At 47.7% G+C, this 25,636-nt stretch overlaps 1 protein-coding gene across 1 annotated transcript in view; it reads right to left on the bottom strand.

Moving 5' to 3' along the window:
- Positions 1-25,636, bottom strand: part of CSMD2 (CUB and Sushi multiple domains 2) — a gene marked incomplete at both ends in the record, with an annotated part of 507,564 nt that overhangs the window by 425,690 nt on the left and 56,238 nt on the right.

Here is a 25,636-nt window from a genome sequence, read left to right on the forward strand (position 1 = left end):
AAAATGAGAAGTGAGAATCACGGGCACAGTCCAAGCAGGAACAGACCTGCAAGTCAGCGGCGGGCAGGCTCCAAGGAAGAGGGGCAGGGGACAGCTGGCAGGTCTCAGAAGCAGAGGGGCCGCTGGGAAAACCTCAGCGAAATGAGAAGTGAGGCCACCTGCCGAGGCTGGGACCAGCCACACAACTTACAGGCCCTGTGCAAAATGAAAATGTAGGCCCTTGCTCAAAAATGATCAGGGATTTCAAGATGGTGACAGCAGAACATTAAACCAAGCACTTTCACCCTTTCCAAGCACAGGACACCGGCTGAGCACAGAGGTGAGAAGGGGGGGCGGAGCAGGGCAGGTGTGGGGAGGTCAGGAAGGCATGTGACCTGGCTGCAGGGTGGAGGAGCTGGGGTGGTCCAGACCACAGGCAGGGCCAACAAGGCCAGCCCGAGACGGGACGGCGCTGCCCAGCACATGTCTCAGCTCCACGGACCCCAGAGACTGGTGGTGAGAGCTTCTCAGGAACTGGGTCAAGGCCCTTCCCCCCAGCTCACCCTGATCAGTGCCACTGTGCTGACCAAGCCTTTCTGTGAGGCTCTCCACACCTCCAAGAAACCCCGAGGCTTGGTGAGTCAGCCCTGAACCCTGCTCTCCCCACAGGTCAATGCGGCCAGCGGGCCTGGCTGCTTGTTCATGTCAGCTCTGAGCCTCACTTCTCAAGGTCTCCCCAAGCATGCCTGGAATGGCCCCTCCCCCTAGCCACTGTGCACACTGTACCCCCTTCCTGAACAACCCCAACACCCCTTCCCCCCTCCTTCTAGTCAGATCTGATTGGTTCTTCCAAGCCCAGTTTGGGCCTTTCCAGGAAGACCTCACGGGTAAGTCGCCGCCTTGTGATCACTCACGGACCATCAGGGGTCCCGTGTCCTGTGAGCACTCAAGGGCAGGGGCTCCTGTCTCACCTGCCCGCCAGTCATGCCGAGCATTGTGGAGGCTCATAAAGGAGTTTCACAGCTGACAGGATGAGGGGCAAGAGGCCCAGAAAGGCTGAACACCACGCATTTGTCTTAGACAAATTGGGGTGGGGGAAGAAAACAGTTAAGAATCAGAATATACAGTATGACCCAATTTTGGTAAAAATGTACACGTGTGGGGAGCTGTTATGGGTGGTTCTTTGTGGGTGGCAACGTTACAGCTGATTTTTTAAACTTCTTCCTGCTTAATAGTCTGCATTTTCCAAGCTTTCTAGAATTAGACTATATTTATATAATGAAAGCATATGTATCAAAGGCAGGGAAGGAGAAGGACTAGGTGGTGAGGCTGGGAGGCTCCGGAGGAGGAGAGGCAGGTCCTTGAGTGCAGGTCTCTCCCCTGCAGCCCGTGTGCCCTGCCCCCCAGCTCCCTTCCTGGAATTCCCTCTCATCTGAAGCCACATTGCTCAGCTCCCCGGCAGCAAATGTAAGCTTTGTGCAAGTCATAGGGCTCCCTGTTTCTATTTTCCCCCCTCTCTTCCACTTTGCATTTTGTAAGAATCTAATTTTAAACTCCCCAGATGTCATATTTTTGATCTTTTCAATTGATTCTGCGGAAACGGAGTAACAAAAGTGCCATGTAGCTTGTTAATGGAACTGGAGAAAAGGGTTTGGAAAGCAGCACTGTCCAGTCCCCAGTTCCGCCCAGGCCTCACCTCTGTGCACCCCATCCCTCTCCACCCCTGCTTCTGCCTGAGATGCACAAAGGTCTCAGCCACTCACATGCCCAGGGGCCAGAAAAGTCAGCTTTTTGCCTCTGCTGGAGGCAGTGAATTGCATAGGAGGCCATACCCTGCGGGGGAAGGAAGACACCGGGGCAGAAGGGAAGCCACATATCCTCCTGCCAAGGGTCTCAGCAAGGGGCAAAGTTGCTCCGCTCCCTTCTGGTGACATCTGGCAATGTCAGAAGATGCTGGTATCTGCAGTGCAGGGAAGAGGGCAATGGGCAGGCCAGGATGCTGCTAAATACGCCAGTGAAGGATAGCCCCACAACCAAGAATTCCCAGTGCCAGATTTCACTAAGGCCACCACAGTGGAGAAGGCTGCTGGGAGGAGCCAGGCTCTGGGCACCTCCTTCCAGGCTGGCTGCCGCTGACTCTGACCGGCCCTTGTGCTATCTGGATGTTCACCAAGGGCCTCTCCCAGCCTGGCTTCTCTTGGGCACTGAGGTGACTGAAATGGGCACCAGACCCCATCAGCCACCAGAACTGCATGCATCCCCACCACCCCACACACGCCCACTTTGGTCCTGGCTCCCACACACCTCCTTAGGCCTTATGACCTGCTTCTATTAATGCATCCATATGCAGAGTCCCAGAGGTCAGAAGGATTATCCCCATGTCCCCAACGAGGAGGAGAATGGTGGCACAGTGGGGTGGGCATATTTGCTTCTAGCCTCTCACATTGGGGAACCTGTATCTAGTGTCCCCATAGCAGGGTCCCCCACAGGACAGGACAGAAACCCCCTCCCATTGTAGGGAATCTGCTGACCTCTCTTTCAGTGGGGAGTCAAGCAGAATTGATGTAGTTCTTTGGACTCTCAACTCCCAGTCTTGGTGAACATGAAATTCACCTGGGCACAGCCTACCAGGTGTGCCCTCTGACCTCACCAGACCCAAGAGCTGGCAATAGCTCAGACATCACGCAGCAGGCGCCCACCAAGATTCTGCAGTGGCATTTTGAGCAACACTTGCACCCAGGCTAAAAATAAACCCTTAAGCCTTCAGCTATTTTTATTGCCAAGCAATGCACATCACTGGCATCTGTCAGGGGTAACCATGGCACACAGGCCTGGTAACAAGAGAGGCCTGTCCATCCTGACACTGTCACTTTAATGTGGATGTTTTAAAGCAACAATCCAGGAAGTCCTGCTGTGGCCAGGTTTCAGGATACACGTTTGAACAGGCAGTGTTGAAGCAGGTGGGGACAGCAAGGGTGAGACAGTAGAGGAGGGACAGGACCACAAGCAGAAGGACAGAGCAGGGGGATCCATCCTGGAGGGCAAGACAGTCAGGTAGAGAAGACAGCCAAGGACAGCCTCCAAACCTCTGTCTGGACCTCACTCCACCACAGCCTGTCCTGCTCAATGAGCCCCTGCGCCCCCCTTGCTTCTGCTGGTATTTAAGGCCCTATTCTCTGACCCTATTATTGAGTCTTTGAAGAAGGAAAGCAACAAAACTGACCTCAGGAAGCAGTGTCCAGACCCTACTCTGCAAGAGGACACCCCCACCCCTTCCTCCAGGCCTCCCTCATGAAGTTCTCACTCCTCTAAGTGTGTCTTCCAGGTTTCCTGGAACAACCATCCCCCTCTCTCCTTTGCTCAATTCTGCCTCTGCTTCCCCCAACTCTTACTTCTTTCTGCTCTTCCTTCCTGCTCTTGGCTGAACGTGGACAGCATCCGTGATGCCCAAGACCCTCTCAGTTCCGGGCTGGGGGCAAAATCTCCAAGAAGCACCTGTCAGAAGCCACTCCCCCATCCCCAAATCTCCACTTCTCTCCTTCAGGTCTAGGTCAGCCTGGGCAAAGCACACCACCAGGAGGCTAAGTATACAGGGAGCTGGCAGACCGGGACTTAAGTCCATTGCTGGGGCTGACTATGAGCTTCAGAATGGGACAGTGACTTGGCTTCACTGAACCTCAGTTTCCTGATCTGCACAACAGGGTTGATACTGCTTGCCTCGCACAATTGCGTGGCGGAAATGAGACAATTCACAGGGATCCTTTAGCACTATGGCCTGAACACAGGAAATGCTCAACAAGGTGTAGGTTTTGTTCCTAGCACTGCTGTTTGGGCAGAGCTGGGCACCCCCTGGGGCCACAGGTGGGTCCCACAGGGCTTAAGCATCCTTCCAACAGGATGGAATGCAGGTAGTGACATGGCTGGGTGTATTCCTGGGGACAGGGAGCCCAGGGCTACTATCAGAAGGGGACTGTAACCCCACCATGCCAGAGTCAGCAACTTGGGACAATCCTGCATAGCGGTGAAGACAATGAGTTCTGTAGTCCACCCTGGGTTAGGTCCTGGCTGTCACTCACTGTCACTTCGCCCTCGTCACTGAGGTTGCCATCTCATGGGGATGATATTAACACCTGCAGCACGGGGCTGTTAGAGCACGCAATGGCACACTGTACATGAAACTTAGGAGGGTGCCAGGCACATGTATGTGGTTCGTGTGTTTTATACAAAAACACACCCATATATATGAGTCATGAGGTAGCTAAGTCACTGCGCTCACTTTTGTTTATCAGGAACCACTGTCCAAAGGCTGCCTCGCTCATTCCCTCCCTACGCTTTCCCACGCTCCACTGTGGATTTTCCTCCATCTCAGCATCCCCTGCTCAATGGCGTCATGGAACACTGTCTAAATTGGCAGAGAATGAAGGGAGGGGGAAGAATCCAATTTGGGATTCAGCCGCCAGCCTGGTAGAGTGGGGCACACAGGGCCGCTCGTGGCCCCAGGCCTGGGAGGGAGGCGGGACCCCATGGGCCGTGTCTCATTGGGAATCAGGAGTCAGGAGCAGAGCCTGGCTGCTGTGAGAGTCGAGTGGAGTCCAGGCCTCAGAGCGGGCTGGACACCAGCAAGGCACAGCTAGCCAGGGCACTGGACACGGGCACAGCAGTGAGGTGGTGCCTCTCCACAGTCAGGCTGGGGGCAGGCTGGGTCTGGTCTGGGGAACAGCACTGTCCACAGATGAGCAGGAATGGGAGTGGTGGAGGGTGATAGTCAGTAATCAAATTAGAATCATCACAAATTCCTTGGAATGAATGTAAAACCGCGCTGCTCGGAGAGGAATGGCAATCGATGGTATTGGCAGGCCGGTCAAGCCTTGGTGGATCACGGAGCAGTCATCCTGGGGCCCTCGGCCTGCAGCAAGGGCACCTCCCAGGGTGAGCAGGCTCACCTCGCCAGGCCTGCAGTGCAGCGGCTGCCAGAGAGGGCTGGCATTGGGCGGTGGCTCCAGAACCACCCTGCACCCTCACACAGATTTCTTTCCAGGACTCACAGCCCAGGGTAGCGATTAGAGGAGAAAATATTGAGAAATATATGTTTACTCAAATTCTATGCTTGATCAGAATGAAACACACATCATTAGCCATAAAAGTGGGATTAAGACAACAGAGCATTATTTGCAAATGATCAACAGCATGGGTTCAAACATAAACATGTGCAGAAGACATAAATCTGAACAATGAATGCTTCGTTCTATTGCAGCTAAAATACTTAAGTCCTTAAGTCCTGCCTGGATTCACGGCTGGGTCTACATGCTAACTGGGTTCCTCTCCATTTAACATGCCACAAAGGGTGGGCCAAGGACTTGGACACAAGCAACCAATATTCTGCCACCCTGGGGGCCGGAGACCCAGGGAGCTACTGGGCAAAGACTCAGAGATGGAACCCTGGCCTGCCCCTTCCCTCCCACCCCCCACCAGGAGACCTTCAGCCAAGTCCCTGGCATCTGAGATGTACATCTAGGCCACTGTCAGTCTTTTAAAACGCCTGGGCCCCTTGTGATCTCTATAAAATGATTACTTCCTTCTTTAATGTGGCTTAAAACTCACAAGAAAAATGAATAAAAACAAATCAAAATGATGGTTATTCCACAGATACTTTTTTAAAATGCATCTATGCCTCACCTCTGTCCCCTACCTAAGAGGATCAACTTAAGAACCATGTTTGAGGGCCTCCCCGGGGGTGCAGCGGTTGAGTGCTGGGTTGCAAAGCTGCCCGCAGCCTCTACAGTGCCATTTCGATCCCTGGCCGCCGGGCGAGGGTCCCGCATGGCGCCCAGACCTCTCTTGCCGCCCGCTGCTCCCCTCAGCAGTGTACTTCATCAGTCTGCTACCTGTTCTGCTCCCCGCTCTGGCTCTGGTGGATTCTCTCACCCTCCCGCACTTCTGACTGTACCCAGTGCTTGTATAAATAAATAAATAAATCTTAAAAAAAAACAAAACAGAACCATGTTTGAGAAGCCATAGAACATTTGATGTGACACCACTTCCCCTACTTCCCCTGGCTCCAGGAGTCAGAGGATGAAGGGGGTGTAGGTCCCTGGCCTGTACCCCAGCTCTTGTATGCACAAATAAATCTTTTTTTTTTTTTTTAGTTTGTTTGCTAAGCAAGACGTTCCCTTCTTTATTTCCTCCAAAGAGCTGCGCTAAACGTTTGAATTTAGCACCCCGTATTCTTCACTCAGGTGAAGAATCACTGAGCTGTACAGGTAGGTGTCTGTGGCCCAGAGACGAGTGGCTCTGGAAGCCCCAACTTCTGCACTGATTCCTCCAAAAGCAGGAAGTTCGGTGCTCCCAAGGCCAGGAGCCCTAATTCTGGATGGAGACCATGTTAGAAATGCCCCTTCCACTTCCCAGCCTGAGTGCCACCAACTGATGGCAGCTTTTGAGTATTTTCTCCAGACTTTTGACAACAGTCATCAATTCCCCTAAAAGTCTTCCTCCAAGTAAACACCCTAAAGTCATCCAGTTTCCATCTTTCATCATCACCTAAACCCCTCTTCATCCTGGTCCTTCTCCTTGGACCCACGTCAGGGTATCAGCGTCCCTCTGTGGTTATGAGCGAGGGGTAACATAGTCCAGTTTTTTCCTTTTCTTTTGCATTCAACCTTGTATTCCTTGAAAACACATTCTTACTGCAAAAATGACACAAATATGTGCCACCAAAGTATCTTTTCAATAAGATTTTAAAAGCATTTATAATAAGCCACCCTATTACTTACATTATCAGCATGTGGCCCTACTTCTTTCTAGTCCTTTGTCTGAGTGCATGTTCTTACATAGTGATAAGACAGAATGCACAGGCAATTCTATAGTCCGCTTTGCTTTTTTTAACTCAACATTTTTCTGTGCTGTCACAGTCTTGCTCCTTAGGCTCTCCCTCCAGCAGATAGCTGAATTAAACTCAGTCTCTGGCCTGATTTGACCAGTTCAGAAGGAAAGTGAACAGTTTCTCCCACCAACGCTTTCCAATGGCTGCCCCCATCACGCTGCTTGTACCGTGTCCAGTGGGTACCAAGTGCCCTCGGGGTTTCGTGAATGGAGTCACCTCTTCTGTCCTATACTGGTGTCACCTATTTAGGGGAGGGGACCTTAAATACACAGAGCATTCACATTTATTCATCCACTGGAGAAATGTCTGTTGAGACCCACCGTGTACCAAGCCGTGCACCGGCACTAACATGTGATGGTGAGCGAGTCAGGTGTGGTCCCTGAGCTCTGAAGCTTCCCTGGTGCTGGTGGCCTCAATGAGACCACAGAGCACAAAGCAAGGGACACTCACGGGTGAGGACGCTTTGCAGGTTGGACACTGGATAAACACACATCAGCTCAACAGACCTCGTCGAGAACTCTCTCGCTTTGCAGATGAAAAAGAAAAGGGAGATGCCCAAGGTCACAGAGCTAGTAGAAGCCCAAGGTCAGTGCTAGTCCTTGCCCAAGGTCACCCACTCAGGATTCAAACTCAGGACTGCCTGCTTCCAAACTCCTTCAGAATTCCCTAAATTCACACCAAGCTCGCAAGAGGCTGTTTTTCTCTCCGGAGCCTCCAGCAGGCTCTGGCAATTTTAAAAGACCATTATGAGATACTCCCAATAACGGGCTTCAATTATTTCACAAAGGAAAGATAAAAATAACAGGATGCCGCCTGGTCTGGGGGCACGATTACATTTGGAGAAAGGTGGGAAAGGGGAACTTTCTACAGAAGCACATCAGCCAGGAGCACAATTTCCAGGGAAGTGTAATTTAGACACCTTCTTTTTCATTTGACCAGCTGACAAACATTTGTGCAATTTAAACCTTTTCAGAATCACTCTGACAACCAAGCACCCAGGCGTCGACTCAGCCTGTTTCTTATCGCCATCAGACTTTGAAAACTCCACCTCCCTCTTCATAATTACTCCAGGCAATCAGCACCAACTGATCAATCAAACAAAGAAAATTGCAGGTTTGAAGCTTTAATTAAATCTATCCGGCACTATCTAATTAAAGAAAATCTTTACTCTTCTCCATACTCCAAAATAGAAGGAACCCACTACTTTGGGGTTCTACAAATAATATGCCGGGTTGAGGTCCTCTCCCAGCCTAAGCTGGAGGAAGAGCACAGCAGAGAAAACCATGACTCCGTTCTCCTCTCTTTTCACCCAAGTTCAGGTCAAGTCCAATGCAGGAGAGATGGACTGCAGGAATGGGGAGGTTGCCCGCCTCGTCCATCAATAACTTTAGGACACGTGGGCAGCTCCCTGCTCTGGCGGCCTCTCCGGCCCCTCACTGCATCAGCAGTCCCTGCAGGCAAAATGCTGAGAACGTGGCCCCCTCTTACTAGCATTGTACTCATTTGCCATTCTGAGCCTAAGTTTTCTTCTCTGCAGAGTGGAACAAAGACACTTTTGGGCTGGCTGAGAGAAGTACAAGACACCATGCGTATGGGAAGCTGAAAAAAATCAATCAGAATTGGGAGGATTCAGGCTGGTGGAGACTTGCAGCTGGTGGAGAGTCCCAGACCTTGGACTGCAGAACGTACCTTTATTCCCCCACCTACCAAGAGTCTTGACAGATTTCTAGCCCCTGAAATTCTATGACTATGGCATGATGAAGTCCTGCTATGATTGAAATATAGACGAACTCCTGGAGTTAGAATCTGCTCTTCAGGGTTTATTTAAGCCTAAGACCCACCTTGCCGGGCTGTGGGACTCTAGAGAAGAGAGAGGTGGGACGTGCCTCTACCGATTGGCCACAGAAGCCCAACGCACTATTTGAGAGCCCTCAAGACAAACAATCCAATGGGGAAGGTGGCACCAAACGTCTGGGCTGCCTTCCTTCTGCTGCCCAGTAAGGCTGCCCCTGCTCATTAGGGGAGGGAAGGGCAAAGCCATGATAGCAGAGGAGCGGGCCAGGAGGGTACCACGAAAGACCCGGCCAGTGCAGCAGGCCTGGCTGCTAGAATCCTTGTGGAATCATTTCCTCCTGCGGTTCCATTGCCAGGCTCCGAGGTGCCCGGGGGCATCATGAGGTCAGAACTGGCTTCTATGACTTCACCAGCCAGCCCATCTATACTACCCTGTGAACCTGTCAGCTGCAGCTCCAGAGGCAGCTCACATGCGTGCCCGGGCGCCTGTCTGTCCCCCCCCTTTTGCTTCATAAGACCCTGGGGTCCTGAGAAAGAAAACACAGGCAGGACTCACAACCCAGCCCACCAAATATCCCAGAGATGGCTGAAATGTGGAGACTCCAACCTTGCTTCATTTCAGGTTTTTATTCAGGGGTCACCCTCTTAGGATCAGCTTCCTTTGACCCTCTATTAAAATCTCACCCTTACACTTCACCCCCTCCTTGATAAGTGCTTTTTCATAGGTTTAGCTACCATTTTATGTGCTGCCTTCCCCACATGGTAGAAGCTCCGTGTGGTGTGGATTTTGTGTTTTATTCTCTTCTGCCCACAACAGAGCTTTGTGCCTAGTGGTTACTGGGGTGGTAGTGGTAAGATGAAGTATTTGTATAGTGACTGAGGCAGAGACCCCGGGAATGGTAAAGAAAGGCCTGAGGCTGTGGCCAAAGTGGGGTGGGAGGGGGCACAGGGAGAAAGAAAGGGAAGAAAAGGGTGAGGGGAGGTGGGAGGTCATCCTGTGCTCCCTTTCCTTCCCCCAAACCACCCCAGGATGCGCACTGAGTATCAGAGGGCCTACTATGTGTCAGGCAATGCACTTGTGCTGAGGACAGAGGGCCATAAAACATAGACCTCTGTTCTACTAGAGAAGAGGGAAATATGTAAATACATAAAATATATAAATATCCAGAGAGAGAATTTTAACGGCACCCTGAACTAAAAGAATAGGGTGCTATAAGGAAGAAGAAAGGGGGACTCGAATTCAGATCCTCCAGATGGAAGTGACACTTAGGCCTGGGAAGGACGGGGCAGGGAAGATATGGGGTGAAGCTGGGAAAGAGCTTGCAGGGCCTGGAGACCTGCAAGACAGCTGATGTGCCAGAGGGTGAAGCTCCAGGGGAAAGTAGTATCTTTACCATTTAGCGCCAGAGAGGAAGGCCTGGGAGACCTTAGAGGCAAGCTGGGCCCTCCCCGCAGATCTCCTTGCCCTCTGGCATCTGAGACAGGGAGCTGCTCAGCTCTACAGACTGCACCTATTTTAGGCCTGCAAGCACACAATTCCAGCACACCAGATTGTTGCTGCTTCCTCACACCAGCAACTTGAAGGTAAAGACACTGAAATCTTGGCCTCTACGTTCAGTGCACGGGATGGTGCGCAGTGTGTTTTGAGAATACAGGAAAAATAACCATTTCACTCATTTCACAAGTTAATGAGCACTTACTGGGGCCTTGTTCAAGTGTAGTAATACAAGAGTGGGCAAATCTAGTTCCACGAAGCTCACACTCCAGATTGGAGAGACAAACAGCAAGCATGAACACTAAGTGAAGGATTTAGAATGTCAAATAGTGTTGAGTGCTAAGGGCAAATTAAAGTAAGGAAAAGTTAAGTATATGAAAATCAAGATAGGAAGGTGGCTTTTGAAGACCTGAAGGAAGTGCAAGAACTGAACTGGTCTTAAAGATATCTAGAGGAAGAGCAGCCCACAGAAAGCACACAGTTAGTGCAAAGGCCCCGAGGTGGGAGCGGGCCTGGCATGTCAGAAAAGTAGCGTGGGGTGGCTGGTGAGGAGTGAGGGCCACAGAGGAGGTAACAGCCTCAGGGGCTAACAAGGTGGCAGATCACAAGGGTGCAACAGCGTGCCATCAGGATGTGGTCTTTCACTTGGGGTAATGTTAACGACTCTAACACCACTACACACATATCCTGGGAGTAAACAATTAATAGATGGCAGATGGTGGGAGCCAGATTTCTCTGTTTGAGTAGAAGGTTCCGGACAAGCAAGGGGATGAGGCTAGAATGATCCATGTGGCAATGGAGTTGAGTTGAAGACTGCAGTTATGAACTCTTGTTAACCTTAATATAAATACAGATGGATGCACAAGAATATTTATAGCTGTGTATATACACATAGGGTGATAGACACACATGTCCTCACTGCATCAGCCAAGAGGACCTGGGAGCAATGGCACCCCAATAGCAATGAGCATCATTCTCAAATTAAAAGAACCAAAGCTCTTCCGAAGCTCATTTCTCCAAAGAGCGGCCACAAGAATAACAAAAGCTGACAAGGAAGAAGAAATGTCAAAGCACACAGGCGCCCACTAAGATGCTGACCAAAGCCAGAATGATTAAAGCAACAAAATAAAACTATAGTGAATGACATTCCAAAGCATAAAATAAATATCCACAATATACTGATAATAAAAATGCGATAATAATAGAGTGCTAATAAATACCTAAATAGATAGACACATATAAAAATGGAGAACACGCAGCCTCTGCAGCACCGGTTCGATCCCCAGCCGCCGGGTGAGGGTCCCACATGGCGCGCAGACCTCTCCTGCCGCCCGCTGCTCCCCTCAGCAGTGTACTGCGTCAGTCTGCCTGCTCTGCTCTCCCCTCTGGCTCTGGTGAATTCTCTCACCCTCCCACACTTCTGACTGTACCCGGTGCTTGTATGAATAAATAAATAATCTTTTTTAAAAATAAATAAATAAAAATGGAGAACAGACAGATCTTGCCTGTAGAATTCCAAATAACGGATGTAACTTCTCTGCCCTCAAGACGAACCCGCCTGTCTGCTCCGTGGCTATGGCTGCCCATAGTGACTTTCTCCCAAAGAGGCTGGTGTTGTGGGGGTGGGGAGTAATGGCCACAGTGGGAAGTCAGCTGACCACCTTCAACATCACAGGCTAAGTCACATGGACCGTATGTATCCTTGATAGGACTTGATGAAGACGTGACCTTCCTTCCAAAGATCACATTCCTCCAGTCATGAGAAAACGATGAGAAAAACACCAAACAAAACCCAGCAGAAGAACACTCCACAAAATGCCTAACTTGCACTGGCTAAACACTCCTCAAACACACAAAAAAGCCTGAGAAACTGTCACAGCAAAAAGGAACATACAAGATGTTATAACAATAATATGGGGCCCTGGGTGAGATCCTTGCACTAAGGAAATATGAATAAAATATGAACTTTGATGATAACATATCAATGTCGGCTTGCTAGTTACGACGAATGCTCCCTCCACCTGTTAATGTTTATCATGGGGGAATCTGAATAAAGGGGACCTAGGGACTCTACTATCATCACAACTTTTCTGTAAATCTAAAACTATTTCCATTTCTTTCCATGAAAAGTTTATTCTTGAAAAAGGGAAGCAGAAGATCCCTACAGCTGTGGTTTTAGGGATGGACTGAGGTGACGAAGGCAACAGCAGGAGGCCAGGAAGGAAGCAGCTGTGACAACTGAGGCAAGAGAAGATGGAGGACTGGACCAGAGGGGCAGCGTCATCGAGGCAGCTGGAGGAGGCAAGCCTTGGTAGGACGATGGTGATAGAGAGACTATTCCCAAGGGCTTCCCACTTGTCTAGTATCTTCTTCATCCTTCAGCCTTGTAGGGAGTTGATGCTACAACTTTCCTACTTTGTGGCTGCAGAAACTGAGCAGCAGAGAGCAGTGATCCCTCCAAGTCACCCAGCCAAGGAACAGCAGAGAGGGACAGAACCCAAACGGGCTCCAAAGTTTCTCTCCGGACCTGCACACCCACTGTGTGTACATCTGGGCTGTGGGGACGGGACGGGGATACAAACTACAGCAAGAACCACATTTGGGTGCCAAGAAGAATCCACCAGAAGTCAGAGGCACACAAAGTTCGCTTTAAAAATATGGGAGCCATGTAGGTCAATGGCCTAAATTTCAGCTACAAGGGTCAGAGGATTCAGGAGCTTTACCTCCCCCAAAGCAAGCAAGACCAAGTGTCCTTTCTGGAAAGTTAATGGACTCTGCTATCTGGAAGCCTCAACTACCACTAGGCTTTAAAATAAATTCCTAAATGTCAAGACTCAGAGCTCGCAAAGGTGAAGGCAACACTTGCTACAGTGAAAGATAAATGCTGGGCTCTCAGAGGTTCAGTTTGAACACAAGTTAATTTCCCACTTAAGTAAAATCCAACCACTCAGCATCAGCTGGGGGAGCAGATGGGTTCTGGTCTGTGTTCACCCAGGGCACCAGGCTACTTAGACCTTAGACCTTGTTCTCCAGAGAAAGAAAGGGAGCAGAAGATCACACGGGAGATTTCTGGGCCAGGTCTAGGAGAGGTGCCCAGCACTTCTGCCCAACTTCTGCTGACCATTAAGCCACACAGCCATACCTAGACAAAAGGAAGGCCGGGAATTATTTTCCCTGGCTGGGCAGCTACTTCCCACAGACAACATATCACCAGGGAAGAGGAGCAAAAATGATGGAGGGCGATCAGCCTTCCTGCTGCACTGCTACAGGTCATTGGAAAATAAATCCCTATGCCAGAGACAATTGGTGGATTTGTTGAAAGAGCAAGAGCACTGAGAACAGAAATAATCCAAGAAGATCAGGAGAGTCGTATCTATCAATACATACGTCTCTGATACTACTCGATACCCATTCCCAGGTGGGGCTCCCCTGAATCTAAGTCCTCAATTTACAAGTCAGGAAAATGCAGCTGGCCTGAGAAGAGATGGAACGTGGTGAAGAGCATGTGTAGCTGTGGGGCAGAGCCCCGGGTCTCCTGGCCCCAGCCCTGGTTCTCGCCGCCATGTCTTGTGGGAGCTCAGACGCACCCAAAGAAGCAGTCACTTGGCTCTTTGGTCATTTAGAGGGTGAAAGAGGTTTTCCTTTATATTTACTTCAATCCTATGGCTATATAGGAACTCAGTACTTGGGATGTGTGTATTTGGGCACCATGTCTACTGACAAAGAAGCTGAGGAAAGGTTAGAATCTCATGTGCAAACATCCACTACCAGAGGACAATATTCCTCGGTTCTTGGGTTCCTGGTACAGAGATTTCTATTGTCCTAAAGGTTCAGGGAATTGGATTTGGGCATAAAGAAGGGGTCACTTTCCTATCTCAGCAACAGCTCTGTTGGCCACCATTTGCAAGAAAAGGCAGATGAGGGTCCAGGGGTGGCTAACTTCAAACATGGCAGTTTTCACCAACACCTGGTGGCACTGTGGGTAAGATGGATCATGGGGAGAGAGGGGTAAAGGCAGCACTGTCTTTTGGCCCAAGACCCAAGCTCCACAGGGCCTTAAATTTTGGCTGCTATTAAATAGCAAACTTGGCGGACAAGAAGGCAAGTCATTGCCACAAAAACTGACTTTGACCTTGAACCACAGAGTCCTACTGAGAATGGAAAAATTGCTCAGAACCCCAATGTGGCTGCCCACCTGGCTTTTCAGAACACCCACTGATAACCCCTTTCCACACCATGTCCGCCAAAGCCACCTTTGGCATTAGGTGAGGAAGCACATGGCTGCCCCATGGGTCACCACAGTTGGTTCCCCAAGCCCCAAACCAGGTATATCCTGCTTCCTCCTCTTCTGAAACCCCCTTCAGCCCCAATGTGATTGTGCCAACTTGCGTGAACATGGGTATCAAGCAGATCTTGAGTTTGAATTCAGCTGCCCCAAGGTACACAGCCTCTTCGATCAAAAATGGAGGCAGGGGCCTCCCCGGTGGCACAGCAGTTGGGCGTTGGTTTGCGAAGCTGCCTGCAGCCTCTGCAGTGCCAGTTCAATCCCCAGCTGCTCCCCGGCCACCGAAGGAGGGTCCCACATGGCGCGCAGACCTCTCCTGCCGCCCGCTGCTCCCCTCAGCAGTGTACTTCGGTCCTTCTGCCTGCTCTGCTCCCCGCTCTGGCTCTGGTGAATTCTCTCACCCTCCTGCGCTTCTGACTGTACCCGTGTGCTTGTATAAATAAATAAATAAATCTTTTTTAAAAAATGGAGGCAGTAATTCTTAGCAATAAAATAGAGGCAATAATTCTTACCTCCAGGAAAATTGTAAAGATTAAATGAGATATGACACTGGAAGCACCTGGGGCACAACAGACAAATGTTTATTCTACATGCCAGCCTCCCTCTGGTCCCTCTAAGTCATGCTGTTCATGGTTCAAGGGGATGAGCAGAACACATTCCCCCAAATGTTGCAGTGTTTCTTGACCCAGTACTGCTCCCTGGATCCTCTGAGCCCATAGGTGGGTCAGTGAACCCACTAGGGACCTCAGCGGATCCCCCCAAGCTTGTCTGGTGAAAGATTATGAACTAAGTCACAGCAGCAACCCAGGAAGACATGGTCCTACCCTGTCCAGGCAGCCCTGTCCAGTAAGACTCAGAGGTTCCAGCCTCTGCACACGGAAGCTGAGTCCCTTTCTATTAAGCATACATAACTTTCCTGATTAAATAAAAAGCTCCTACCGACAGGTTTGCCTCTGGATGGCAAATTTGCCAGCATTTAGGGTGAATCAAACATATTTACTTTTGAGATGTTAGGGGTTTGATAAAATCCATAATGCCTTTGGCCTCAAGCCCTCTTCCTATTAATTATTAAACCCTTGTGTGTTTCCAGGGTAATTGAATCCATGTTTCTAATTAGTTTACACTTAATTCATCAGAACAATTTTTAAAAGGCTGATGAATGTCCCAATAAGCCTCATGGGCAGTTTAATGAATCTTTATTTAAAAAGAAATTGGACACACACCAAACTGTTAACAGTGGTTACCTCCAGGGAGCAGGGCTGGGACAAAGGCCTGGGGATGGGGGCACTTGCATTGTTTTATTCAGTACACTCCTGCGCTGCTTGGTATTTTAAAAATAACTTTCACTATTTTAAAGAAACTGCTTAAAAAGGAAAGTAGAATGAATTTTTTAAAAGGAAAGGAAATGAATGCAAAGGCAACCAAGGCAGTGAGAGAGCAACTCAGTGTGGGGGAGCCTGGTTCCTGGCTCTAGGGGAGCTGGTGTCTCTTCCCCCTTTAGCTACCTGGAAGCATCCTTGACCTCTTTTATGAGGGTGTGCTGGATTATCAGGTAACACATGGAATGCCTTTTGAGCCTTTGGCGTGTCCCTGCTTCTTTAAGATATGCAACAAGGGCCTTCCTAGTGGCACAAGGGGTTGTCTCAGCACTATGAAGCTATCAGCAGCCACTGCAGCACGAGTTCGATTCTCCGGCTGGCCAGGGAGCAACCCACATGGCACAGCAGACCTCTCCTGTCTCACCCGCTGCTCCCCTCAGCAGTGTATTTTAGTAGCTCTGCCTGTTCTGCTCCTCACTCTGTCTCTGGTGAATCCTCCCACCCCCCACACCTCTGGCCTACACCCCAGTTCTTGTATGCATAAATAAATAAATCCTTAAAAAAAAAAAAAAAAGGATGCAACAAGCCCCCTAGCCTAGCATATAGCTCCCCTGGCGACCTGGCCCAGCCAAGCTCCCCCCACTACCCTCCACCCACAGTGAGCCCACAGCCACCCTGCAAATAGCTTTCTCTCACATTTGCCTGGATCTGTGCACACATCATTCTCGTGACTTGAACCCCCTCCACGCCCTCTCAGGTCTCCCTTCCCCAGAGAGCATTCATCCACTCACTCCCTAAATACTGATGAGTACCCACTGCAGGCCAGCCCTGAAGAGTAAAGAGAAGCATCCCCTGGATGGCACATCAGGAGTCTTGTGGGAGAAGCAAGAATCCATCAGGACGAGCATAAATCAATCACACCTGCGCATAAAGGACAGACCATGGTCATCTGCAGTGACACGGAGGGTCTGACCAGGCTGACGAGTGCAGGTGTCTCGGAGGACTCCCTGGGTGAGGAAGAAACCACTGAGTTGAGAGATGAAGAGTGGCTAAGCCATCTCTCAGCAAAGGGGCAGCTGGAGGAAGCCTCCCCGGACATTCCTGGCCCCCAGGTGAGCATCCACAAAGAAGTTCCTAAGGCCAGGCCAGACTCCCAGATCGCAGTGTATGGCATCCTGGACTCTCTACCTGCTTATTTATGTCTCGCTAAAGAAACTAAGTTTTGTGAAAGCAGAGGCTATTCTGTGAACTGTGAACACTGGCATACCTGGTGGCACTCTGTACATGTTGAGTACACACACGAGAGCGTGACAATAAATGAATGAACGAATGAATCTGGTGTGGTGTCTGACTTCCAACAGGCATTCAGTGCCATCATTGCACCTGTTCACTTTCCAGCAGGCTCCCTCTGATTCAGCCCCACCAAAGAATGCTCCCTCCCCCGACTCCCTCCAGTCAGCTTCTGCCCACCACCGCACGCTCTCGGGCACTCAGGGGAGAGGGCCCTCCTAGCACAACCTGTTGACACTCAGGCACACTTTTCAAGACTAACAGGCAGGTCTTATAGGGGCTTTTGCTGTAATGCATATTCATAAGGAGACGGTAAATCTGGCAAATTTGTGAATTTTTTACAACTTCCAAACAGGTGCCTAATACCAGTTGAGTGAAATCTGCAACCAGCTCCAAATGACTAAAACTGCATTCCACCTTAGGCTGATGACAGAATGTGTATTGCCAGTAATTGAGGGAACGCATTGTAGTGTTTCCCATAACTTGAGCCCAAATGTCTAAATTAAGGGATGCTTAGCTGTGCTTAACTGGCACCGTCATCACCAGCGCTCTCAAGACCCCCATCTACAGCAAGGCAGTTTATTAGCGGCGTCTCCATGGATTATGTGTGCTCGTGCTCCATTAGAAAACTTCATTCCACATTAAACCGCAATGCAATAGGAAGTGTGCCAGCACGGAAAGGCCATCTAATGGTGCAGAAGCAGAGATGTGGAGATTGTTTCAGTAATTCATCCAGGCAAGGCTGACAAGGCATTATCTGGAAGACTCTTTGTTCTTTTGTTGCTAATTTCCAAACTCCTACAGGCTCCCCGGCCTTCAGGACTAGCTCCTACTCCGGTTCCCCACCCTGATCCATTATGAGAAGAATCTGATCAGCTTCTATTGTAAATTTAATTTCAAGCAGCCAGACGCTGCCTTCTGGCACCCTGGGATGTTGCTACTTGTGAATAGCTCTAGATGAAATGTGAGATGCTTTCAAGAAGATGGCGATGAACTCCTGGTAGAGAAAGGGAGTCGTTGGGAGATGAATGGCATCTGCATATAGAACAAGCTGTATGCGCTGCGCCTGCTGCCACCTCTTCATTACCCATGCCAGGTGCAACTGCCAGTGTACAGCATCCCTCAGCGGTCCCCATTTTGCAGAAGAGGAAACTGAGGCTCAGGTAGACTGACTCACCTTAGGCTTGACTGGGCCTCAGCACAGATGGCACTGGTGTGGGCGGCCATACTGTGTGCATTGGGTGACCAGCAGTGCCCCTGCCTCGAACCACTAGATGCCATAACCCTGCTCCGGTTGTGACAACCAGAACTATCTCCAGACACTGTGTTTATATCCCGGGGGTCAAAGTCACCTTCAGTTGAGAATCAGTGTCCCATTTCATAGTTTATTATTTTTGATCTTTGTGTTTTTGTGTTCTAATTTTTCTGCAAATAGACATGTCATCACTTTATTTCTATCTCAACACAACTTAAACCAGTTCATACACATCATTTCACTTAATCCTCCCAACCAACCTCAGGAGGCAGAGACAATGTACCCATTTCACAAGGAGGATGCTGAGGGTGACAGTAAAATGGACTCAGCTGTGCCAAGACTAGGAAGGAGTCCACCGGCAAAGTGAATATTTCATCGCATGGATCTGCCACAATGAAATCGGGAGGAGTCCTGGCTCCCCACAAGGAGCTTGGAATCTAACACCCGGGAGCAAGCAGCTGGAGATGGTGAATTGAAAGGGGATTGGGGTGATGAGGTGACTCTTTGGCCTTTTGTGGGAATGTACCCCTAAAGTGAAAAGAGCAGAGTGCTGGAGAGAAAGGGGAAGAGGGGGCATTCCCTTAAAAGGGCACAGAGGAGAATCGCAAGGCACACACCTGCCAAGTTCTAAACAGTAAACACATGATGCTCTGAGTGATGGGTGCAGAGAAACCTGCTGCAGGCATCCCGGTGGTCCTGCACCTCTGTCGGGTGGCCAGGGGACCAATGAAGGACCCCCACCCCATTCTTCATTCTGTCCTGCACACCCACAGTTCCCTGAACTAAAAAGTCTAATGGGTGGGCCCCAGAGGGCACATCAAGACAGGCCCCAAAGCCCTCAAAACAGTGTGTGCTCTAGGTCCTAAGCACAGAAGGGCAGGGAATGTGGGACAATGCCTCCAGAGCACTTAGGGACCTGCAACACGTGCGTGCACACGGCCATCTGCGAGGTGGCTCAGGGTGATTTGTGCTTTTTTACATGAGGCTCAAGAGGTCAAACTTACACAGAGCATAGTGTTAACAAATGCAGAACCCAGCTGGATACACACCTAGGCCTGTGCCCACAGCACCCCTGCACCCTGCCATCTCACAGGAACTCACCCCAGGAGGTAGCAGCCCTGTTAGAGCAGCAAATACTCCGTGGTGCTGGGAGAATGCATTTGACTGGAGACGGGAATTCCCCACCTGTGACCTGTCTTGTTTTCTGCTTCTAAGTCTTAACACTGTGGAGTCATCCTCTCACCTTGTTCTTATTCCCACTCTGCAGTTCCTATACATCCAACCTTAACCCTGGGGACAATGCTTTGCTCGAACACCATGTACATCCATGGTACCTTCTCTCTTCATTGTTCTTGTTCAGGCTGCCACCCTCTCTGGCCTAGCCCCCCAGTCGCCAGGCTGACCTCCACTCCACTGCCTCTTCCACAATGCAGCCAGAATGTGCCCGAATCCTGTGCTGAAAACCTTTCCTAGAAGGACATCTTCCAAACACCTGCAGCTACCATCACACTTAATGGTAAAAGACTGAATGAATGGCTTATAATCAGGAACAAGGCAAGGGTGTCTATGCTCACCACTTCTATTCAATATTTTACTGGTTCTAGCGAAACTCAAAATAAAAACCATCTATGTTGAAAAGAACTACAACTGTTTTTATTCACAGATTAAAAAAAATCTATTAGAACAGTTAATAACCAGCTCAGCTAGGTAACAGAACACAAGAACACCATACAAAAATCAATTACATATCTATGTGTTAGCTGTGAATAAGGTAAAAAGTAATCCTATTCACAACAGCATCAAAAAGAATAAAAATCTTAAAGAGAACTCTCCAGATTAAGACGGAGAGTTGAGACAACATGTCCAATTCCCCTTAACCTGATAAACACCCCCCATTTTCATAGGAATAATCTAAATTGTACAAAAAAGAGAGAAGATGCGTGTCAACATGGGAAAGGGGGGGGGGGAATACAAGTACTTCACACTGCAAACACGAAGGCAGTTCTATAAGACACGGTAAGTAAAAAACGATTAAAAGGTTAGATGAGATGTTGACAGAGAAATACAGCTCCCAATGTGTTGTGAAGAAGTAACTTCAGCCACCAATGGAATAAAAATCACCAGAAAAGGAAAGAAAACTTGCACTTGAAAATCAGTTATCACCAAAAAATGTGAGTGGAATAACCTTTCCTGCCAAAGAATAGAAGCTCTCAATCGAGGCTAAAGAATAAAATCTAGGGCCTCCCCTGGTGGTGCAGCGGTTGAGTGATGGGCTGCGAAGCTGCCCGCATCCTCTGCAGTGCCGGTTCAATCCCCGGCTGCCGGTGAGGGTCCCACATGATGCGCAGACCTCTCTTGCTGCACCTGCTGCTCCCCTCAGCAGTGTATTTCGTCAGTCTGCCTGTTCTGTTTCCCATTCTGTCTCTGGTGAGTCCTCTCACCCTCCCATGCTTCTGACTGTACCCAGTGCTCGTATAAATAAATAAATATTAAAAAAAAAGAATAATAAAATCTAACTACATCTCTTATACCAAAAGATAGACCTAAAACCATGACATAGAAATATTAAAAATAGAGGAATTATAAAAATTGGACCAAATAATATAAAAGAAAATGGGTGCCATAAAAGAAAATGGGTGGTAATATTAATATAAAAGTAGAATTTAAGGCAAATAAAACATTTGGGAGTAAAAACAACTTTTTTATTGAAAAAAATAGAAAATTCACTCTGAAGAGCTAATGTTTAAAAATACATGCTGAAGAGAATAGCATTAACATTTATAAAACAAAAACTTGGAAGTTAAAAGAGAAATTGACAAAACAGCAGTGAAAAATATGAAAACAACAAATTGCTTATCCTTGACAAACATTTGTACAAAAAATAATGAATTAAAACTGAAAAATATTAACATGAATTTTTTTCACCTTCAACCACAGAATATATGTTCTATTCAAATATAGACCATTTACAAAAACTGATCTTACACTGAAGAGAGTTAAATTCCCCAAAGTCAAAATTATTATCTGATCATAATACAATACAACTAGAAAAGATATGTTTAAGTATAAAAACGTTACTGGAAAATCTGAGTTAAAAAAAACCTTAGCGTCAAGGAAGAAACAAAACTGCAATTAGAGATTCTTTCTAAAATAATGAGTATCCATCAAAATTTACAGGATATGGTCAAAGTTGTACTTAGGGAAAAATGTCTCTTCATGTTTTTATGATCAAACAAGAAATAAAGAAACTAATTCAATTCATGAAATCACCAAAAGAGCAACATTAGCCTAAGGTAAGAGGGAGGAAAGAATGAATAAAGATAAAAACAGAAATCAATGTTACATAATAGGAAAAGAATTAAATTGATAGCCCTAGAGTTGGAACTCTTAAAAGACCAATAATCTGGGCAAATGTATGGTAAGAGACATTGAGTAAAAAGAAAAAAATGCAAATGCACAGGAGCAGAAGTGAGCAAAGGGAGCTGACCCCAGCAACCGTGGAGCTAGAATATTGCATGGAAAGACAATTTACAATTCTAGGCTGACATCCTTGACAAGCCCTATAAAATGGATGATTTCCTAGATAAACACACATCTATAAACTGATTCCTAGATAAGAAGAAAACCTACTGAGCAGACTAAAAAACCATGTGAGCACAGAAAAAATTTCACAGACCCAAGGGCTCCCCCAAACACACACTTGCTGTCTCCCCTTTACCCCCAAAAGAGTGCCACTCCAAAACCTTAAAGGAGCACACACTGATGCCATCTGGACTGTCCTCTGGGGCCTTTTCATTTCCTAGTGGCCCCCCACCTGTGAGCAACTCGGGTTCCAAAGTACTGAGAAGCAGTGTGCGCTGTCCACCCCTTCCCCTTAGCTAAGCTTGCATGCCCTAGGCTGCTTCGGAAATGAATTGAAAAAGCAGATCAGGAAGGTGGTGTAGATGCATGCCCAGGCTGGGATGTCCCAGGGAAGGTACAAACCCCGGAGCCAGGCACAAACCCCAGTTTGGCCAGGACGGCTGTGTCATGGTTAGGAACGCATCCGCAGCCTCCCCTGCCAGAATCACCTCTCAAGGTGATGACCTTTCCTGTCAGTGAAATCTCCCCCACCATGTGTCTTCTCCACCTCCTCCCCACAGTCAGGAAACTCAAGTGTCAGAAAACAGGTTAGGCCAATCTATGACAAGCCAACAGCCAGTATCATCCTCAATGGTGAAAAGCTGAAAGCAATTCCATTAAGATCTGGAACAAGACAAGGATGTCCACTCTCACCACTGCTTTTCAATATAATACTCGAAGTCCTAGCCAGAGCAATAAGACAAGAGAAAGACATACAAGGAATCCAAATAGGAAAAGAAGAAGTCAAACTATCACTATTTGCAGATGATATGATAATATACATAGAGAACCCCAAAAACTCCACAGAAAAACTAATTCAACTTATCAATCAATTCAGTAAAGTGGCAGGATACAAAATCAACACGCAAAAGTCAGTAGCCTTCCTATACACAAACAATAAATCTGAAGAAGAAGAAATAAAAAAAAAACCATCCCTTTTATTATCGAAACAAAAAAAAATCAAATATTTGGGAATAAATCTAACAAAAGAGGTAAAGGACCTATACAAAGAAAATTATAAAACACTGTTAAAAGAAATAGAAGAAGACACAAAGAAATGGAAAGATATCCCCTGCTCATGGATTGGAAGAATAAACATTATTAAAATGGCCATCCTACCAAAAGCAATATACAGATTCAAAGCTATTCCAATCAAAATTTCAATGTCATTCTTCAAAGAAATAGAACAATTATTGATGAAATTCATATGGAATCACCAAAAACCCCGAATAGCCAAAGCTCTACTGAAAAAAAAAGAAGGAAATGGAGGCATCACACTCCCAGACTTCAAACTATACTACAAAGCCATAATCATCAAAACTGCATGGTATTGGAACAAGAACAGACATACAGACCAGTGGAATCGAATAGAAAATCCAGAAATAAACCCACAGATTTATGGTCAACTAATCTTTGACAAAGGAGCAAAGACTATGCATTGGAGCAAAGAAAGTTTGTTCAATAAATGGTGCTGGGAAAACTGGGTTGCTACATGCAAAAGAATGAAGCTTGACCACTACCTCACACCATACACAAAAATCAACTCAAAATGGATTAAAGAACTAGACATAAGACCTGAAACCATAAAATACATAGAAGGAAATATAGGTGAAACACTACGTGATTTGCATATCAAAGACATCTTTACAGACACATCACCCAAAGCAGTGATAGTGAAGGCAAAGATAAACAGCTGGGACTACATCAAATTAAAGAGCTTCTGCACAGCAAAAGAGACAATAACAAAAACAAAGAGAAACCCCACCAACTGGGAGAACATTTTTGCACCCAACACTAATGATAAAGGACTGATCACAAAAATCTGCAAAGAGCTGATGAGACTCAACAACAACAAAGAAAATAACCCAGTCAAAAAATGGGCAGAAGAGCTAAAAAGAAACTTCTCTGAAGAGGAAATGCAAATGGCCAACAGACATATGAAAAAATGTTCAACATCACTTGTAATCAGGGAAATGCAAATCAAAACTACCATGAGATACCATCTTACACCAGTGAGAATGGCACATATTAAAAAAACTAGCAACAACAAATGTTGGCGAGGTTGTGGAGAAAAAGGAACTCTCCTGCACTGTTGGTGGGAGTGCAAACTGGTCCAACCACTATGGAGAGCTGTGTGGAGATTTCTGGACCTACTAAACATAGAGCTTCCATATGATCCAGCAATTCCACTCCTAGGTATTTACCCAAAGGACACAGAAACATCAATTCCAAAGAACACCTGCACCCCTATGTTTATAGCAGCACTATTTACAATAGCCAAGCTTTGGAAACAGCCCAAATGCCCCAAAATAGATGACTGGATCAAGAAGATGTGGTACATATATACCATGGAATATTACTCAGCCTTCAAAAAAGATAAACACATGCCATTTGCAGCAACATGGATGGCGCTGGAAGGGATCATGCTCAGCGAAATAAGCCAAAAAGAAAAAGAAAAATACCGGATGGTCTCACTCATAGCAGGAATCTAGAAAACTTAAATAAGGGATCAGAAAAATGAATAACTATAAGAAAGTGAAAATCAAAATCAACAAAAAACTATGAACCAGAGACACTTTTTGGGGGGTGGGGGCCGGGAGGGGAGGGATTGGGGTCAGAATGGGGCATGTGCAGTTGTATGGGGGAATATAAAAATAAAATTTATTATTTAAAAATAAATAAATAAATAAATAAATATCAAAAAAAAAAAAAAAAAAGAAAACAGGTTAGGCCACACACATGTGAAGCTTATTTCAAGAGCAAGGAAAACTGGAAGAGCTCCAGTGGGTAGAATTGGAGAGTTTGCCTCTAGCTGTTCACACCCCAACCAAGCACCCTATTGAGCTAATTCGACTTTCTTTCAACATTCATCAAAAGTCTACGTGGATGCCCCACAGCTGGTAACCCCTGATCCCATCTGCTGGTGAGGACTCTTTCCTTCCTGACCTCATCCAGGCTCACGGTTTTAAGCACTCTCTAGTCCCAGTCTCCAATTTTTCACCTCTAGCTCAATGTCCTTGAACGCTAATCACATATTCACGTGCATGCCTGTCTCCCCCATCAGTTTGTAACCCCACAAAGGCAATGGCTTTGTTTGGCTCACTGCTGTAGGTCCAGCACCCAGGTCAGTCTGGAACACCCCGGGTGCTCATGGAGTGTTTATGGAATGAATGGGTGAAGAGGACTCCAGTCCTTTCCCCAAATTTCACTGAACACCTACCATGTGCCAAATTCTGTTGAATGCCAAAGGAAGAGAGATAAGCCCAGTCTTGACTAGGAGGCATGACTGGTCGGGGGACCCCAGATGTTCCCAATGGGCTCCAGGCTTAGCAGCCCCACCTCTGCACTGCCCTTAGCGGGCGGGGGTCGGAAGGAGAGAGAGTGGCCAGCATTGTTTGGGACTCTGCTCTAGGAGTGTGGAGCCAAGGGCTCAGAGGCACCTGGAACAAAACCTTGAGGTAAAGCACTGGGCAGGGAACCTCAAAATAGTGCACCACTAGTTAGCACCTCAGATTCCCTGGGGTTGGCAAACCTTTAGCTCTTTCACTTCCTGGGGAGTCCAGGAAGTGGGCAGGACAAGGATTGCAATGGAGCACAGCAGACCACTGGGTCAACAAAACTTGGGGATCCAAGACTGAAGCCTTGATCTTTGCCCCAGAGGAGTCTGCCCTTTCTGCAGAGGTGGAGGCTTCCCTCGTGATGTGATGTGACATGA

The sequence above is a fragment of the Talpa europaea genome (genome assembly GCF_964194135.1).
Source record: "Talpa europaea genome assembly, chromosome: 9".
In the NCBI taxonomy this organism is placed as follows: Eukaryota; Metazoa; Chordata; class Mammalia; order Eulipotyphla; family Talpidae; genus Talpa; species Talpa europaea.